Consider the following 20,529-nt stretch of genomic DNA (forward strand, 5'->3'; position numbering starts at 1 on the left):
CTCTGCGGGGAGCCTGCTTCTCTCTCTCTCTCTCTCTGTCTCTCATGAATAAATAAATAAAATCTTTAAAAAAAAATAAAAAAAAATAAAAAGAAACGTGATGATCAAATGAGCCTATTCGCGGAAATGACTTAGCACTGTAAGTACTGCCTAAGTGCTATTATTAACAGTATAGTTACACCGAGCACCCTAAAGCTATGTTTCGCAAACATGCTCTCTCAGTCCACTTCAGCATCCCGAGTTCCCACACTTTTTTATCTTTAGAGGTTTTGTGTGGAGCCACAGAATTATACAACCCAAGGACCAACAGGCGTCCCCCTACTCCTTTAATTAGCAGGAATAGAATGGGCTTCTCCTAGCCATGTTGCACATCAGCTCCTGGGTCGTTCCTCACTTCTTGGAGCTCCAGGACTAGGCTGAGGAGATGCAAGGAGGCTACAGAATGGACTGGGACAGAATTTATCTCTCAGAAGCAGCCCCTGTCATCCCAAGGAATGTCCATATTTCAAAAAAGCTCAACTTACACAGTGGTGAGAAAGTTAATTATTTGGAAGCCAACGTAGTCACACTGAAGCGCTAAGGTTATTCTGACTTGCTTTTCTCCCCTGTTGGGGCAAAACGGTAGATTCTTGCCTGAGAATGGACACTCCTGCTTCAGGCTTTCCCAGCTTTTATTCACATGGAGAAGCAAATCCGCTTTTTAATTCTTTCCATCTCATCAGTAGTTTTGCTGAAGTACTATGGGGAAGTTCCAACATAACTTGATAGAGCTGACGTATCCATCACAACTCTGGCCAGTGGGCTGTCAAGTGGGGTACTTGGAGGAAAGGATAATTGTGGGAAGGGAAGTGCTCTTACAGCCACTGAGATTTAAGAAAGGTATTTGTAAAGTATTGTATTTTAGGGAATATATTAATTTAGCTTATGCAACACTATTGCCTACTGTAGTAGACAAACTTCAGCATCTCTTTGGACTCACACAACCATGTTTATTTCTCCTATTACATGTCAAAGCAAGTGGTGGGGTGTGTGTAGGAGAAGGTTAGGAAGAATCTGCTCCATTCAATCACTTAAGGGTCCAGGCTAATTGTGGCTCTGCCAACTTGTAGCTCCTCCTCTGGGACACATGGCTTGTGAGATGCTTCGGAAGGGAAAGAGAGGAATGGAGAATGACCACCCTGGTTCCTTAACTCTCTTGACCCAGAAGTCATGCATGCCACTTCTGCTCATTAGCCATTGGCTGAAACTAGCCACAGGGTTCTAACCTAATTGGAAGGAAGGCTAGGAAATGTAGGGGAGCACAGGGAATATTTGGTGAACATTAATCTCTCTGCCAGAGATTGAGATACTACAAACAACAAATAAACTGAACTTATGAGTTGTTATTTCAGGTTATCTGTTACGATTCAGGAAACAAAATCAGGAGCCATTATAGACTGTTTACTGAAGGTTATCACTCAATGTGTGGCATTACAGTTGAAAGAAAACAGAAGATCTCCGTCTCAGCTATTAGATAATGTATGTCATCAGCCACTGAAGAGCCACATGGAGTGGATTAATAGGCCACAAACTCTAGAGGGGGCAGTTACAACCTTTGTGGGAATGGAGAGGAGCTCCATAAAGTATGGAACTCTTGGTCTTAGTCAGATGGGACTGGCTCCAGTCTATGTATATACATACATAGCAAAAAAAAAAAAAAAAAAGCAAATGTAGTATACAATAAATAAAACACACCCATTGGTCAAATGCTAAAATGTTAAATGTTTAAAGATACTCCTCAACAAATGTACATAAAAAGTGGTTTTTGATTTGGTAATAGGAAGTACTGTTTTACAGTGGTTAGGAAATGTATCTATCCAAACTTCATATATTTCCTGAATGCTTATGATGTGTAAAACACTGCATAAGAAATCTTTAAGCTTATGAGGTTTACAGTCTAATTTATGAATTTTAGAACAGATTCCTTACCTCTATTTTAATTTTACTCAATATCATTTATTATTACCATGTGCAAGGAAAATTGGAGAATATAAACCAAGCCCAGGTCCAACCCTGAAGGAATTTCTGGCGAGGTTGTTATGATCAAGCTCAACCGTGTTCTCCCACGAGCAGTTTGTTGCTAATACCAGGAAAGGCAGCAGGCTGGTCAAATGGTTCACCAGGCTGATCCCCTTGGCCTTGTTTGGGATGTTTTAGGTTTGCTAACTTGAATGATGGGAGGTTGAGTGCATTGAACACCTAATAGCTGGAAAGACTATGTCATGATCTCTGTCTGTAATGCCATTGAAAAACTGGTATTTTTCCAGACATGGAATAATAAGAACCCTCTGATAGGCTCAACATTCTAGTAAGTTCTTGTAAGTTACTTTTTACTTCTCTAGTTTCCTTAGCTGAAAATTTTATCTCAACCTCCACTAACAATCAAATCTTGACTGAGGTAAAAACTTAGAAGAAAATGTCCCCAAATAATTATCTTTCAGTGTAAGGACCTACAACTAATGTTTCTCCTTATTTTCCTTCTCTTGCGTTATTATCCATGCTTTCTATGACAAGTATGTATAAAAAGTTTACAATTAAAAATGCAGTAGGAAAAAAAGTTATTCAGAAGTTTCATTCTTTCATCAATTCTTTAAGCACTTTACTTACAAGAATAATGACCTTTTAGGAATCACAGGGTAAATTAATAATAAATTAATAAGGGCAGAGATTTGTACTTTACTATTTAAGTTGTAGGATTTGGAGCCTTGGTTAAGACCATTTTACATATATGATGTAAAATAACCCCCTTGATTTAATCTCTTCATTGTCACAAATGTTTCTTGAGCATCTACGATGAACCAGGCATTGTGTTAAGCTCTGAGGATATGCTGCCCACATGGGGCATGCTATCCCAGAAAACCCAAGTTTTAAGACAATACTACTCGGTGATTTGCCAAGAACACACATTAGTTGGTGGCAGAGATGGGTAAAAATCTGGTGTCCTACTTTTAACTTGATGCTCTCTTCCATATTCTCTTGCAACTGGCCCTCTGAGCTGTGTATTTTCTTCCTGTATTGAAGATAGGATAAGGGAAAACCATCTTTGATTAGTTGAGCACATTGCATAAGGCATATTGGAGAAAATTGTTAGTGGTTAGATTCTCAACATGATGTATAGTTTCTTAACCCCTGGAAAAGTATAGCTTAGTGATTTCTAAATGTACTCAGGTCAGCTAGCCAGACTTGAGATACGATTTCACTGTCTGCATTGAAACGGGGGAAAAAAGAGGAAGAAAAATTCTACATGTTGATGTAAAGTTGCCTACTTTCATTTCATGGAGGTGGGGGGCTATCCTTTATTCAGAGAGTATGTTTTTCTTATTATTTTGGGAGCTAAAATGCCCTTTCTTCTATGAGATGATGCAGATAGTAGATGGCAGTTAGTTCTTTTTTTTTTTTTTAAAGATTTTATTTCTTTATTCATGAGAGACACAGAGAGAGAGGCAGAGGGAGAAGCAGGCTCCCAAGGAGCAGGGAGCCCGATGCGGGACTCGATCCCAGGACCCTGGGACCATGACCTGAGCCGAAGGCAGACGCTTAACCATCTGAGCCACCCAGGCGCCCGCAGTTAGTTCTTTTTAAAAAATGCCCTTATTATCAAAATGAAAAGGTGGCAACTCTGTCAGTTTCCCCCAGATTTCAAGATCCAAACAACTGGGAATCATTAAATTAACCATTGGGGTAGTTCAAATTTTCTTAGGGAAAACCTGGTGCTAAAAATTGAATCTTTATTAAGACTCATGATTAGTAAGAGGCCACCACACCTTTGAGTCTCAACAAAAATGAAAAGATCCCTGAGAACTCTGCCCTCTCTAAACTTAGCAACATTTAGCTAATTTTGAGCTCTTTTACCATTCTCCTTTCTTCTTCAGTTTCTCACTTAATTTGAGGCATCCTGCTGGTTTATACAAATGTTTTTTTACTCTGATGGCACAGGGTGCTTTAAAAAAAAAAAAAACCTGAGGGGCACCTGGCTGGCTTGGCTCAGTAGAGCATGTGACTCTTGATCTCCAACAGGAGTTCAAGAGCCAGGTTGGGTGTGAAGTCTATGTAAAACAACAACCAACCCCCCCCCAAACACCCCAAAACAAAAACAACCCTGATGAATGGGCCACACCCCCAGGTATTTTTATTTAAGTGGCCTCGGGTGGGACTTAGGCACTAGGCTGGTTGAAAAATTCCTCAGGTGATTCTAACATGCAGGCAGGCCTGGGACCACAGGTATGTACTCATCGTGTTTCTTTATTAAGCAGCTTCTATGTGTCAGGTACTAGGGCATTTACACAGATGATCAAGCTGGTCTATGCAGTAGAAAAGCTAATGCGGCAAACAGAAGGGCAAAATGTGACAAGAGAGTGTGGTAAGCACTTTCATTTATTCTGTAATTCAACAAATAATAACAGTGCCCTTAACAAGTGCTAGGGCTGGAGTAAAGGTATGCTCAAAGTTCTCTGGGCTACCTGCAAAGACCAGGAAAACTTCATAGAAGAGGCAGCAGCCAAGCAGTGATTTGGAGGACTCCTTCTTCAAGGTCTTCATCAGATAATGTAGGGAGGCAGGGCCGCAGAGGGAACTGTGTGTGCTGTGCACAGAAGAGTGTGTTGGGCTGGGAGAAGCTAGAGATGAGTAATCGGTTGTGTGCAGATGTACATAGCCTTAGAGGTAGATTAATGAAGGAGTGTAGACTTGATCCAGAATGCATTTTAAAGACATTAATGATTTTTAAGTGGGAACACACAAATGGGATGTAGGTACAGAATACTGGTATTTAGGATAATATGGGCTGTTCATACAAAGCCATAGATTAAAATTGCTAGCCTATTAAAAATGGATGATTTGACCCATCAAGGACCCCTCTGTCCTTGACTGATGTAACTAGACCTTGTGACCCTGTGGGGACACCGTTTCTGGTCAATGAAAAGAGAGGATTTCATGTGGCAGTGGGAAGTGGGGTGCAGACCAATGCTTTTTAAATGACTAACTGAAATAAGTAGATTCATCATGCACTGAGGTCTGGACAAATCAGTTCGGGTTCCCTGCTTGCTGCCTCCTTACCTAATTTCCTCCAGAAGGACTTGTTAGTACGTCTGTAGAAGTGATACCTCTTATCAGGTGGTTTGTCTGACTTGCCTCAGAGCAAGTAAACAAACCCAACAGATCAAACCCTCCAGGTTCGCTTCAGCTCCCGAAGTTCCTCTGCATTCTCCTTCCTTAGAACTCAAGGACAAATAGGTCAGACCCCGGAATCATCCCAGTACTAGGGATGAACTTAACCTGGCTAAGACATTCACAGAATAAATATTCCTTCCCAGCTGGGGAAGAAGAGGATTCAGCCTAGCCAGTGGTTCTCAAATTCAGTGATCATAAGCTTCAAGTCAAGTCATGGGCTAAAAATGTGGAGTTGGGAGCCGTACTTGACACCTACTGAATCAGGATCTCTGGGGTAGGCTGAGGAAACTGTGTTTTAGGCACTCATTCCCAGATCATTCTGATGCCAGCGATCTATGGACCTCACTGAGCGGTATGAATGTCCTTGTCAGTAATTGTGGCCAGTAATTCTGCCAGGTGGCTACTGGCAGCTGTTTTGGGGGAGGGAGGAGGACTGGCTAAATGAACCCCTGGATTCATAATCCTCCAGCACAGTTAGCTTGCAAATTTTGCAGGATGCTTGGTTTTCAGTTCAAGTTATTTCTAGGTTACCTTCTTAATTGAGCTGTTTAGCTCAGCAGAGGACGTGAGATACCACAGATAAGAGAAAGGTTTAGGAGTAAGCATTAAGTTTCTCTGTCTGTGTCTCTGTTGTCCTTTCCAGTTCCACTTAACTGAAGAGCGAGGATTTCTTAAAGGACAAGTAACCTCTGAGGGAAATATCAAGGGGAAAGCAACACATTCCCTTTCCTTGCCATTGGCGTTAGAGAGCTATGTTTGTTAAGAAAAGAATATCAAAAAACACATCAAGATGTTGGGTAAAGATATTTCTTTCTTCTGTGTTTGCCAGCTCCTGGGGTTACAGGAGCACAAGTTTAGGCAAATAAGGACCATTTCTCTCTAAAGGTGGCTCTTAAGGTGTCTCACTGGAAATCGATGTGGCTAACTCATTAGCGATAGCAAGTGTTAGATGCTCATAATTATTTAGATGCTCCCACAATTCATTGGCTGAAGACATCTTAAATGTGGACTTTTTGGCTTTTAATGTCTTTGGTTGCTTCTTTAGCATACCTCAGTTTGAGTGTACAGATTTGGGGTTTTGAAACTTGTTTTTAATTAAGACGTGGTTTATTTTTATTACTTGAGATAAAATGCAGTCTGGGGGACTCAAATCTAAGTTACAAAATAAAGTGCATCTGGGCAGACCATGGGGGGGAAAATAGAACATAAAGGCTAATGTGTCTGCCAGGATTCTTAAGTTTATTTGTAACTTCTTGGGAGAAGAAAAACCCCAGCACCTGCATTTTTTAAAGAGCCTACCTTATAAATGTCCAACTCTTTGAAATACCTAAATGAACTAGGCTGAATTATGAACTAATGGCTTGTAAAAATTCACCTTGAGCCAGCTACTGAAGATAACTAAATAAGAGATAGAGACTGAGGAAACCCAACCCGCTGTTTGTTTGTTTTATCAGTAATGTAGCTCAAAAGTAGCCAAGCCGGGGGTGGATGGGGGAACTTTCCCTGTGTTTTGTTTCCCTGAGCTGAGCCTGCGAATGCCAAGATTTAATCTAAAGAGGTTTGTGTTTTAAAAACTAACAACCAAGTAATAAAACACCTATAAAAGGGGTTTATAATGGAACCGGTGACAGTTTTGAGTGTAGTATTACAACTCTTCTGCTCCCCTCTCCCTTTTTCTATCCTTTCATCCAACTCTGTGCCCTTTGTCTTAGCTCCTTTCTCACCTTGTTGCCAAGAAGCATGTAAGTAGGGGCAGCTCACACCCCAAAGGAGCAGACATCTTTACAAAGTGAAGTGTGTATTGTGCTCTGCATTTGTTGACAGGGTTGTGCTGCTTGTTTTGTCTGAGATAAGTTGCGCTAACAAAGTACCTACCTAGTTGGCACAGTGGTTTTGAAGGGGGAATTGAAGATGCTGCTGCAGTGCCAGCAGCACGAGGATGTTGGAGGCAACCAGGGCAGGAAGCCGGGGCCTCTCCCTAGCACTTTGCTTCTCCCTGCCAGGGCCCAAGATCTCCCTGATTCCAGGGACAGACTTCAGTCAACAGGTGGTTTTCCACCCAGGCCACTAAGCCTGGAACTTGGTTCTTTTACAAAGCCATAGTTCTCCCCCTCCCGAAGAAATGGCGCCTCATAAGGGAAACTTCGAACTCCAACTCTGTAGGAGCCATTTCTCGAGCCTACTTTTCCTATTTTCTGAAGTCTCCCCTGCCCGCATCCCATCCATCCTCGGGAAGAGCAAGGGACGCTCTTTTTAGTCTGGAGGGCGCTGGGAGGCATGTGGGCAGCGTCAGAGTGGCCTCGCCTGGGCGGCCAGAGGAGCCCCAGCCTCCCTCATGTGGGCCTCAGGAACTCGGGGGGCCCAGGGGAAGCCTGGAAAACCGAACTTCGCCATCAGCCTTCCTTAGAGCGCTGGCTAGAGGAGAGGGGGGAAGGGCCCCCCAGCGGTCTTTCCCCCACTCCCCCCGCCCCCAGCACCTCTGCCACCCGGCTGCACCGCCCAAGAAAGCACTCAGAACGCATTTCTGAGCTCTCCAGCTCATCGCAGGCCGGGAGAGGGCATCTTGAGGGGGCAGTTTTCCCCCTCCTGCCCGCGTCTGACATCCCCACTCCCACCCAAGGATGCTGCCGCCGTGCCCTGTCCGCGGTCGCTGAATGTCACTGCTCCCTCTTCCTCCTGATCAGGGTAGACACAGCTCCCGAGGCATCTCCTACCCCCAAACTGCCGCGATCACCCGAGGGTGTAAGGCCCGGGTGGAGGACGAAGTTTGGGGCCCACAGCGGCGGGGGGGGGGGGCGCGTTGGCGAGGACCGCACCTCTCAGTCCCAGCCCTGGCGGGCACACTCCCCGCCCCAAACGGCCCAGGCTTCCCCATCCTCCCGCGGACACCGGCATCCCCGCCCTCCCCCGAGGGCGGCAAGCGGAGCCCCCCAGGGCGGAGGCAGGTACCCCCGGGGCGGGGACTGGGGCGGGCGGGGTCCAGGCTGCGCCCCCGGCCGGGCCGGGCGGGCTAGCTGGCGGCGCGGGGGGAGCGGGGCTGGGCGGCGCTGCCTCGGGCTCTGTGCGCTGCAGCCCGGAGCCGAGGAGGAGGAGGCGGAGGAGGAGAAGGAGGCGGCGGCGGTGGGTCCCGGGCGGGGGGAGCGCGGCGCTGCGGACCCGGGCGGCTGGCAAAGGACGAGGCGGAGGCTGAGGAAGGCAGCGGGGAGACCCGGGCTGCAGCAACAAAGGGCAGCAAGCGATTGGCCGGGCTGCAGGCGAGGTTAGCCGGGGACCGGGGTGGCTGGAGGCAGCGGCGAACGGTGCACGTGCTTGCAGACACGGGCGAGTGTGGAGCCGGGGGGTGCACGCCCGGCGGGTAGGGGGCTTGCTCCCCTTCGGCATGGGATGGCGAGGAGGCTGCAGCGACATCGTTCTGCCTGCACCCGGCCTGGGGCTTGCAGGGTAGGGGGGTGTGGGGGGTAAGGATGCGAGCCAGGGGGCGGGCGAGTAGTCGCCCGGGACGGGACGGGAGAGGGTGGAGGAGGGGGCGGGATGGAACGCTCCGGGCGGCGCGCCCGTCCGCGCGCTCCACCGCGGGAGCTGGCGACTGAGAACCTCGAATTTTAACTTCGCGTGCCCGCCCGCGCGCGCCCGCCCGCGCCCACCCCTAAATCCTGCGGCCGCCGCCAGCGATCAGCTCTCACACAAACTTTAGCTGCGGGCTAGGGGATTTGGGGTTGAGTGGGGGAGGGGAGAGGGAAAAGACCCTCTGATTGGCGTTGTGTGCAGCCAATAAGGCCAAGCGCTTCTCCTGCGAGTAGACCCAATCCATTTCTAGAGGTAGAGGAGGCGGGTAGGTGGAAGCAGAGGTGGCGCGGTGTCTGGGAGAGAGAAAAACGCATGGACCAATAGGTGCCCAGAAGAGGCGGGCTCCGCGGTCTGTTGATTGGTACTGGCAGTGGACCCACCCCCGGGGTGGTTCCGGAGGGGGGAGATGATGGGTCGAGGGGTGTGTCTATGCGGAGGCGAGATGACCGGCAGGAACCTGCCCCAATGGGCTGCAGAGTGGCTAGTGTGTGGGTGACGGACAGACCCGCAGGCCAACGGGTGGCCTTAAGTGTCTGTGGTCTCGTCCAATGGAGCAGCGCCGGGGCGGGGCCGCGGCTCGGGTTTAATGAGACTCCATTGGGCTGTAATCAGTGTCATGTCGGATTCATGTCAACGACAACAACAGGGGGACACAAAATGGCGGCGGCTTAGCTCCTACCCCTGGCGGCGGCGGCAGCGGTGGCGGAGGCGACGGCACCTCCTCCAGGCGGCAGCCGCGGCTTCTTTCTCAGGCAGCGGCAGCGCCCCCGGCAGGCGCGGTGGCGGTGGCGCGCGGCCAGGTCTGTCACCCACCCCGCGCATTCCCAGGGGGAGGAGACTGGGCGGGAGGGGGGCGGAAGGTGGGGGGATCGGGGGCTTGTGACGCCCCTCCCACAGGCCTCTGCGCGAGGGTCACCGCGGGGCCGCTCGGGGTCAGGCTGCCCCTGAGCGTGACGGTAGGGGGCGGGGGAAAAGGGAGGAGGGACAGGCCCCGCCCCTCAGCAGGGCCTCCAGGGCAAGGGGCGGGGCTCGATGGTGGAGGGGGCGGGGCGATACCGGGGTGGGGGCGGGGCTCGGGTGGTTGGAAGGCGGGGGTTTGGAGGTGTTTTCTGAGTGGGAGTGACCTGGTAGGAACGGTGGGGGGCCAGTGAATGTCTAGAAAGACTGAGGGGGTGGGTGCGAGAGGAAACGGGAGGTGTGCAAGCAGGTGCAAAGTGAGGGTAGGGAGAGGTGCAACATTGGAGATGTGGAAGGGGAACTGAGGGGTATGTGAGGGTAGGTGAAATGATGCAGAAAGGTGGGATTGCAGTTATCTGGGACAGTAAGAATAGGTTTGGGTGTGGTGGATATGGAGTGGTATTGAGAGCAGTGCAGAGTAGATATTGGATTGGGGGGAAGTATTGGGGGAATGTGAGGAGCAAGTACAGTTGCTGTGGTGGGAAGCAGGTATCTGTGTAAACTGGCATTGGAATTATAAAGGAAGTCTGGGGTCTATGAAACATTAAAAAAACATGGAAGAAGGACATGGATATGCTTGGGAGATTCTTGAATGATGATAAGACAGCAGAGCAGAACTTGCATAATATCTGTAGCAGACGATCTTACAGGGATTGAGAAAAGGTGGCGGGTGTGGAAAAAAAAATGGGTGGGGCTGGGCAGTGGGTCTGGGTGATTTGGTTGACTGCCCCAGGAGTGGGGATGGGGCAAAGAAAGGTGTTACTTTGGAAGACCAGGTTGTTGACAGGCTGGATTTCTTGGGTGAAACTTGAGCTGGAGTCTGAAGGTCTGGTGTCTGGTCAGGGTGTCTGTCTCGGGGAAGCTCCAGTATTACCTTGGGAAAGGACATAGTGTCTTTTTGAATTTGTGAGTACTTTGGTATGGGTAGAGTGCAGGAAGTTGTGGGAGACAAGGGGCAAAGGAAGAGGAGGGGCTAGGTTACAAATGGTTTCCTGTGCCCCATGAAGGAGTTTAAGCCATGCAATTGGGAGAAGGTATTGGGATGTGATAAACAGAGTATTGGACAGAGGTTGTGAGACAATAGTGATAAAGAATTACAGATGTGGAAAATAAGAAAAGAGAACCAATGAACCTAGTATCAAGTATGTTCGGGGTGGTGGTACGAAGAAATTCAAGGTAGAGTATATAAAGACTCCTCTGTATATGGACAGGAGATGAAAGTAGCACATGGGAATTAATTATGTTGGGATAGTGTTCTGTGGTGCTCCAAAAACGTTATTACTATTTTGGTATAATTGTGAGTGAAGTACATTCTTCTGTCTTACTTGTGTATCTTAGATTTTCAGGGATAGCCCTGAAATAAAACACTCCATTCATTCCATTCTTACCCGTAAATTCTTCACATACGTATCAAAGTGAATTGGGGCAATCTTCTTCTGTTTTTAAGAAGAATAGGAAAATAGTGCATTGTTTCAGTAAAGGATAGATTTTTACCTGAGAACCTCTACTTAGGGTGGAAGGTTGGGGAGGTGAAATGATGACTTAAAAAAAAGAGAGAAGATAGAGGAAGGTGGTAACATTAAAGGAGGAATTTAGGGGAATGACTGGTTGGGGGTGATAACATGATCAGTAGAAGTTTTACCTACCAGCCATACCTGGGCCTCTGAGTAGAGTGGGTGTTCCGTCATTGCTGTTATGCCAAATGTTATCTCATGCGCTTCTTGTGAAGATAAGATTGAAACTGTCACATGTAAGGCATAATGTGAATGAAAGGTAAAATAGGGTGAGTGTGGAAAGGTAGCTGAGGAATTTAATAAGTAATTTTAATGTACTTCAAAAAACTTCATGGGTTTTTACTTACTGGTTAACCAACTGGTCTGGCTTTATTAAATGCCAGGATTCCTAACCAGGTGACTTTTCAGTCTCTTAGATGGTTTTCTACAAAATACCTTCAGTTTTCCACATGTGTATACTTGCTTGTATTTGTATAAAGTAGGCAGAAAGAAAATTGTTTTATGAAAGTTAGGGATGTGTGAGCTATAGTGATCAGTCTTTGCTTGCAGAATGGTAATATTGCATGGATGGGAGAAGTGTGATGAAGGGATATTTTTCTTCCCTTAAAATGTTTTAATTTGCATTTCCAAAGCACCTTTAATAAAGCACCTTTTTGTAAGACTCACAGTCTTGCACAAAAAAATTTTTTTTTAAACATCCATTCTACTGTTGGATATTTGAGTTGTTTCCAGTTTGGGGAAATTGTGAAAAGAGCTGCTATGAGTGTTCCTGTACTCGTCATCTGGTTACACAAATGCATATGTTTCTCTAAGGTGTACACCTAGGAATGGAATTGCTAGTTCATGGGCAGGGTGACCATTTATGCTAGCTTAGTTGTCACAGTGTAATTATTAATAGAATACCTTTAATTCTCAAAAGTGTCTGGATGATTTGTATGGTCGCTCTAGTCATGAGGTATGCTTGTCTTCAACTTGACTAGGTACTAGTCAAACTGTTTTCCAAAGTGTTGTACCAGACCACACTTCCTTCTGTGATATATGAGAATTCCCATTGCTTCTTGTCCTCTTCAAATCTCAGATTTGCTAGCTTTTCAAATTAGCCAATCTGGTAAACTTTGCATTTAACTGGTTAGTAACCAGGTTGAATAGCTTTTCATATATTTATTGGCTATTTGAATTTCCTCATTTGTAAAATTCCTGTTCAAGTCTGCCCCTTATTTGTTTGTTTTTTTAAATTGGCCTTGTGTCTTTTATTGGTATTTCTCGAAGTTCTTTATTTGCTCTAGATACAGATCCTTTGTCATGTGTCTGTGTTGCAAATGCCTACTTCCATTCTGTGGCTTGCTTTTTCACTTACTTTATGGTGTCTTTTAATGAACAGAAGTTCTTAATTTTAATGGAGTCAAATTTATTGGTCTTTTCTTTATGGTTAGTGCTTTTTGTGTCTTGTCTTGTTTTAAGACTCTTTTCCTATCCTCAGGTCAAGGAGATATTCTCCTGTGCGGTATTATCTTCTAAAAGCTTTATTGACCTTAAAAGATGTATGATTATGAGTAAAATACACTGTTCTTGACCCTATCCTTGCCATTACAAATCTATTTTTGCTTTTTTTCACTTTCTTCTGTGTGCTGTCTTGAATTTTTACTTGTCTGCAACTATAGCTAAGGGCCAGGTGCTGACTTCCCCTGTCTCTTAGGAGAAAATGGTCATATAGACAGAAGTTCAACCAGATTAGATTTTACAGGTCTCCAGCTGACTGTATTGCCCTTTTTCCTTTTATGAGCTAGCATTTTATTGTGTTCCTGCTATGTGTCTGCCACCATCCTTGGTTCTTTCATATTTGTTATCTCAATTATTCCTCTTAACAGTTCTGCCAAACAGGGATGTATAATCTATTTCACAGAGGACAAAACTGAGACTTAAGATTTAACATGTCCAGTATCCCACAACTTAGGTAGCTGGCAAAGTGGGGACTTGATCCCTGAACTCTTCTAGGTATGTCCCATCACAGCACACCTCCTTGTTGAATAATATTCCAGACCCCTATTTGATAATATCCAAAACCAATGAGAGTAACTTTCTTATAATGTAACATGTCCTCATTAAAGCACACAGAGGGGTGCCCGGTGGCTCAGTCGGTTAAGCGTCTGACTTCTGCTCAGGTCATGATCTCAGGGTCCTGGGATCGAGCCTCAGACTCACTGAGGCTCCTTGGAGAGTCTGCTTCTCCCTCTGACCTCCCTCCTACCACTGTTCGTGGTCTGTCTCACATAAAATCTTTAAAAAAATAAATAAATAAAGCACACATAGAGATAGTTACTTTGAACTCAATAAAACTATTGACTCTCTGTGTATATTAAAGTAAGTAGAGTAGTTAGTGGGCCTTAGGGCGTCTTGGGATAGGTGATAGAGGTCTTATAAACCCTTGAAATTGTATGCAAATGACTATATGTACATGCGTTCATTTTTAAAAATAGATCTATAGTTTTCTTGAGGTTCTCAGAGGGGAACCCTAATTGGTTTTCAGGCTATACAAGATATCTTGTTTGAAGACATTTTTAATAAAGCTAATGCAGAATTCTTATGATCTGTATTTTCAAAATAATCAGATTTTTTTCTCAATATGTTGTTCTCAGTCTTTGTCATTAAAGCTGGTTAAAGCTAATTTATAATCAGGAAGAAATCTAGGGTTGAATAGGAATTTTTAAATGCCAGAAAAAGACATTCTAAATTTAGTTGATTATTTCTTAAGTGAGAGTGCTTAGTTATAATAATATCATTACCAATCAGTGTACCCTGGCTCCAAAGGCCTGATGTCTTCAAATGACTTTTCATCTTGTCTCTAAAATCCTCTGTTTTACAAGGGATCATATTTCCTGTGAGGTTCCTAACAATGTGATTAAAGTTTAGAGACTGAAACTATTGAGCACTTAAATGTAGGGATGGCTATGCAAACCTAATTCTTGGGCTTCACCAGGAGACTTGGGGCATGTCTCTACTAATTTGTGATGATGATGTTGAAACTAATCTTTGCTAGGGATTATGGAAGCCATAATAGTTTATTGATGGTTCAGTTATTGTTTGTTGAAGCAGCTTTACACAGTTATAGTTTAATGACATAACAAGGATATTGTCAAGTAGGAGAGCATGACATGAAAAATTAAACTTCCAATTAATATAATATGTATTAGTTGAAATGATAATTTTCATGGTGATTTAGCCTCTTAAAAATCCTTGGAAAACATTATTAGCTTGTGAATTGAAAACTCTCGATGTTAATGAGTAGTGAGAAAGAATTTAGTATTATTCCCCCCAAAATGGGGAATTAAATACTCAATTCAATTAACATTTATTGAGTGCCTACTCTGGGCTTGCTGCTGAGTTAGGCTCATAAATATAAGTTGAACAAGATTGATATTGGGAGAGATGAAGTCCTGGTTGCTTTTGTCTGTTCAGTCATCCTTCCCTTCAACTTATATTGGATGGATACTATTGCCGGAGTGATTCAGACATTCAACAAATTTGTGCGTGTGTGTGGGTGCACTTCCCTATGCCGTGAAGTAACTTTCTTACTTCTATTCAGCACGTAACTGGCCCAAGGCATGCACGTGGACTTGGTGTCCCTTTTTTTAGGCAGTTCATTCTTAGCTCCTGTGCCCTCTGCTAGATTCCCTTCATTCGTTCACTGATGTGTTCATCTAGCAAATAGGCACGGCACCCCTCTTCTGTTCAAGTAGTGGTCTTGGGGAATCTAGGGGCATACAAAGGTGAAATCAAACATGAATCCTGCTCTTAAGAATTTCACAGTTCTAGTAAGGCAGATGAGGTCAGGACACAAATGAGCATAATACAAAGTGGAAAATGAATGCTAAAATATTAAGATAGCTAAAAGCTTCCTGTTAGACAAAGAGATGTAGGGCTTCTGAGAAGGTGTCGGCTTTTACTGGACCATGAAGGATTTGTATTTTCATTTCATTTGGGTGAAGAAACCGAGCAGTTGTCCAAGTTCTACCTTGTCTTTCAAGGTCCAGTTTACATCCCATCCACTCAAGGGGTGTTGTGCCCACTCAGCAAGGTAAAGTCACAGTGGTTTCCAGACTTTTACCCTTCTATAGTCAGAGGAACCCTTCCTGTGAAGTGAATCTTCAGGAGAAGCCTATTATGAATGGGAGTGTTAAAATGGAGCTCCTTTGTTGGGTGCAGGGAGTTATGTAACCCTAGTGTTTAACCCACAGGGGCATCTGGAGGTGATACCTGAGGCACTTTCTCACAAGAGATCCAAGGAGTCTAATTTGGAAAGCCAGTGGAGACACAGGAAAGAGTTTAGTTTTAGCATCTAAAGTAAAATCAGTCATGACTTAGTGATCTGAAGCATTGATGAGTCATGTCTCAGATTTCTTTTTGCAAAATTGGGCAACAGTGCTACCTTATAGAGTTGTTTTAAGGTTTACTGATAATCTGTGTACGTGTACTGATAATCTATGTAAAGTGCCTGACCCACAGTAGGTGTCAGAAAATGGTTGGTATTATAGTTTCGTGCTTTCTTCTTTTTTTTTTTTAATGACTTCCTGAGGTGAAATTTACATAACATAAATTTAACCATTTAAAGTGAACAAATTCAGTGACATTTAGTACATTCCCAGTGTTGTGTGACCACCACCTCTATCTAGTTTCAAAACCTTTTCATCAAACTAAAATAAAATCCCTTACCTATTAAGTAGTTTCTCTTCATCTCTCCACTCCCCAGGCCCCACCAATCTATGTTCTATGTATGAATTAATCTATTTTGGATGTTTCATATAAATTGAATTATACCATATGTGACTTTTTGTGTCTGGCTTCTTTTGCAACATGTTTTTAAGGTTCGTCCACACTGTAGCATGTGTCAGTATTTCATTTCTTTTTATGACTGAATAATATTCCACTGCGTGGATATACCATCTTTTATTAATCCATTCACCTGTTTGTTTTTAACTTTTTACTTTATTGCTTTAAAAATTTTTTATTTTACTTAAATTCAGTTAATTAACATAGTGTTATTATTAGTTTCAGTGTATTATTATTAGTATTAATATGCTAACATTAGTGTATTGTTAGTTTCAAGTAGAGTTCAGTGATTCATCAGTTGCATACAATACCCAGTATTCATTCCATTGTGTGCCCTCCTTAATGCCCATCACCCAGTTTCCATTCAACTATTGATGGACATTTGGTCTACGTCCACTTTCTGGCTATTGCGAATAGTGCTGTTATGAACGTGTGTGTGTGTGTGTGTGTGTGTACTTATTTGAGTAACTGTTTTCAGTTCATCAAGGTATATACCTAAATGTTGAATTGTGGGGTCTTATGGTAATTTCCTATTTAGCTTTTTGAAGAACCACCAAACAGTGCTTTGTTGTTTCTGAATTGCTTCTTATGCCTCTAGTACCTACCATAGGGCTGCATACAGGGAATATCTTCCTAAATTTTGTTGGTGGTTCTTTGATTAATATTTGTATCCTTTTCTTCCACTCCACATATTTGGGGCCTTGAGCATTAATTTTCAGGGAAATAGATATATCCAGGACTTGAAAGTTAACAAATGGGATGATGTTTGATGTCAGATAGCAGATACTTGTTAACTGTGGACACTATTTTGAGCAAGTGTGCAAATAGCCTGTGCTGAGTAGTTATACAAGAAAGAAAGTTAAGGTCTCTTCCCTTAAGCACTGTATGTTCTGTTTCAGAAGATACTGTTAGGATTTGTGGATCCTCACTCAGTTACATAATAGGCTGTGAAAAAATCCAGGAGCATATAAAAGTGAGAAAACTAAAAATAACTGTTAGCAAGTAAAACCTGGGATGACAAAAGAGTAAACTCTATTGTTAATCTTTATTTTTTTTAACCACTGTTTTTGGCTCATCTGTGATATGACTCGAGTGTTACGACATTGATTTTGAAACAACACACAGCTTTAGTGAAAGCGTTGAGGAGGTTTCACATAATATTTATAATCCAGGGTATTTTGACTCCTCTTATGCTGATGTGAATATTTCTGAATAGTGTTGATATTTATATAATACTAATGAAGCCAAAAGCTCGTGTTGGACTAAGCATTTCTCTAGATCTGTTTAGAATAGTTTGTAATGAATGATGTAAATACATCCATACAACCATATAATTTACTGATACTATTTTGTAGTTAAAAATAAAGTGATTCAAAACCTTAGAAAATAGAATAATTTAATTTGATGTCGCATGAGTCCCCAGAATTAATTTGGAATGATTCACTCTCTTTTTGATAGCCTTTTAGTCCAACTTTCATTTTATAGAAAAAAAATTAAAAGAGAATAATGATTTTTAGGGTTGTACGTCTGATAGAATGTCCTATCTACATGTAAAACAAATCCTAGTGCTCTGAGAAAGAGAAGTGGTGTGGCTAATTCCAAATCAGGGGGAAAAAAGCATTTCTATTTGGCTTTTGAATGAATTAATGCATTTTTTTTCCTGTAGATTTGCCTTTCTAGTTAGATACTGCTTAAACTAAAATTAAGCTGGCTTTCAATCTATTCTCTTAGCATATACCAATTTACAGTGGGGCAGTGGGATGTCAGTAACAAACCCACCTAAGATTAAAAAAATTTGCAGTGGATAATATACATGTGTTTAGTTGAGAATTGGCTACAAATAAGCGACTACTGATTTTGTTCCTCGCTTTAACACTGATTCTGGTTGTAGCATAGAGCTGCTGAGTTACATCTGCTTCTGCCTAATTAACTCTGTTGGTTGGTGTCAGATGAGAGCTAATTTTGAGATTAAATTGAGGAGTGGGGTGTGTGTGTCTGTGGCTGGGGGAGGGGAAAAGGAGGATCTAAGGTTGCTTGGTTGTTTTGTTAAGATCAAAATGCAGTTATTCACAATGTTGTTTTAAATTTATTTTTTGCCTTTGAAGTGAAAATGATCACTATGGTCCTGAAGTGACTCTTGTGGAAACTGGTACATCCTTCTCTTAGGTGCAGTTATTGGCCATATCTTGATTATCCAGTCAGTACATAGATGCCAGGGACCTTTGGGACAAATAGTGAATGTTTCTTGGAAAGTTAGTAACTGAGCTTCAAACAGCATTTGACTTTTTTGTTTTCAGACAAAATGTTATACCTGCCTGGCTATTTGAGTAATAACCAAGATTTTTTTTTCCCGTGATAAGATTTTTTCTTAGACTCTATCACAGCCTGTTTTTTTTTTTGTTTTTGTTTTTGTTTTGGAGTAGGCCAGTGTGGGACTTGAACTCAAAACCTTGAGATCAAGAGTCGGATGCTTAACTGACTGAACTACCCAGGTGCCCCTATCACAACCTGGGTTTTAAAATTTGGGAAACACATCTGGTCTTAAAGTTAAGAGCAAAAATTTTTTCTTTTTTTCAAAGATTTTATTTTATTTATTTGAGAGAGAGAGTACAAGAAGGGGGTAGAGTCAAAGGGAGAAGCAGACTCCCTGCCGAGCAGGGAGCCCGATGTGGAACTTGATCCCGGAGCGGGATCATGACCTGAGCCGAAGGCAGTCGCTTAATTGGCTGAGCCACCCAGGGGCCCCCAAATTTTTTTCTTTAAGCACTGCTTTGGAGCTTCAATTCTTGTCCTGAATTCATGTTCTTAAATACCCGTAAGTGGTAGGAAAGAGTTAATATAGCACCAAAAGTAAAGTGCTAATAAGCTCATTGCAGTTGTTTGTATTGGATAGTTGTGAAGATCCATAGATGGTTCCTGAAGTTGAAGGATGTCTTTATGCCCAAATTAACATTTACTTTTTTTTCCTTTGGCAGATTTGCTTGAAGATTTGGACAATCTTCTTTTTTGTCATGGACTGTTAATACATTTGGAGTTCCAGTTCTGGTATTTTCCCTTATTTTATTATATTTTAAGATACAAAATGTCAGTCTTAAAAAAATGTGTTGTTAGTGGATATGGATGATTCTGCTGATTGTAAAGATTGTGGTAATAGCTTGTAATGAAAGTATAATTTTGAGTATTTATTAGTTTTTGTTTTAAGGTATGTTCATTTACTTGTGTAACCAAAATGCCTGAGACCACCTTTGCAATATTGTATACTTTTCTGTGACCTCTCCTCCTGCTTCCTGTAGTTGTATTTTGTACAATCAAATTAAACTAGTTGATTCATCCTGGGTAAATGATGAAAGATGAAAAAATTATTTGGACATAGTGAAATGTCTTCTAATGAAATTTGCCCCAGACTGTTTTACTTTGAAAAGATGTGTCCTATTCTAAACTTAATAACACAATGATTCCCATGTTCTATCTCGAAAGTAGTTGCATTATGAAAGCCAGTGATTTCATTCCTAAACACACCATATTCCAAGTCTAACATTTTTTTTCAGTGATTTATATAATGACACAAAGGGGAGTGCTTATTAGATTTGTAGATGACATAGATGACAGAATCGAGATTCAAAATGATCTAACAGGTTGGAAGATAGACTCAAACCACCAACAAAATGAACTTGAACTGTAATAAATTTTAAATCCCAGCATTTATATTTGCACAAGGAAGGGAATGGAAAGTCTCAGCTTGACAGCATTTTTGAAGATCTGGGATTTTTAGTTGGACTGCATGCGTAGCATGAGTCAGTTGTGTGGCAAGGCTGTTAAGAAAGTTCATGTAACCTTGGATTACATTTATACTTGGATAATGCCTGGACTGCCAGATTTTAAGATGGGCATTAGCCAAACTAGTGAGCAACCAAAAGAAGGAAGTGCTTGGAAACCATGTGATGTGGAAGTGTTAAGGAACTGGAATATGAGTGGTCTAAAGTAGGGTGGGAGGTAGAGTGGAGTTCAATTTTAGTGGTTTTCAAAAGATTCTTGTTTTCAAATACTTGAAGTCCTGTTTAAAGAATTAGTAAGAATTCCTTGGGATTGTTTTAGGGAAACCAAGACTAAAGGGTAGAAGTTATGGGAAGACAGATTTTGGCTCTTGTGAGCAAAGAATATATTAGAGTTAGAGCTGTCCAACAGTGGAGTGAACTGCCTCAAAAAGTGATAAATTCTCTGTCACTGGAAGTATTTTAAGACTTGATGGCCCATCTCTTGGGGTTATTGAACAAGGGATCTTTTACTGGATAACTAGAGATTAGATGGGATGACCTCTCCAGTCCCTTTAGCCCCAAGTTTCTGAATCCGAGGGGAAAAAAATGGAGTGAACCTACGGTTTACTGACTGCGAAGAGGACAGTTCTTTTTAAATTGCCTCTTTCAAGCTGACTGAGCAAGTATAGTTCAATGGCCCA

General features: G+C 42.8%; 1 protein-coding gene across 4 annotated transcripts in view; it reads left to right on the plus strand.

The window, feature by feature from the left end:
• Positions 1-8,328: 8,328 nt before the first annotated feature.
• KAT6B (lysine acetyltransferase 6B) overlaps positions 8,329-20,529 on the plus strand; it is a 180,726-nt gene continuing 168,525 nt past the window's right edge. Inside the window, exons 1-2 of one of the 4 annotated variants that reach the window (XM_035022320.1) lie at positions 8,329-8,467; positions 19,049-19,118. The gene's annotated coding sequence lies outside the window, so the exon portion shown is untranslated. Of the gene's footprint in view, positions 8,468-9,302; positions 9,576-19,048; positions 19,119-20,529 lie in introns of those variants that run through there. The other 3 variants (XM_035022311.1, XM_035022330.1, XM_035022340.1) reach the window with 3 other exon arrangements.

This window comes from Mirounga leonina, unplaced genomic scaffold (genome assembly GCF_011800145.1).
Source record: "Mirounga leonina isolate KUSES-001 unplaced genomic scaffold, KU_Mleo_1.0 Mir_114, whole genome shotgun sequence".
Classification (NCBI taxonomy): Eukaryota; Metazoa; Chordata; class Mammalia; order Carnivora; family Phocidae; genus Mirounga; species Mirounga leonina.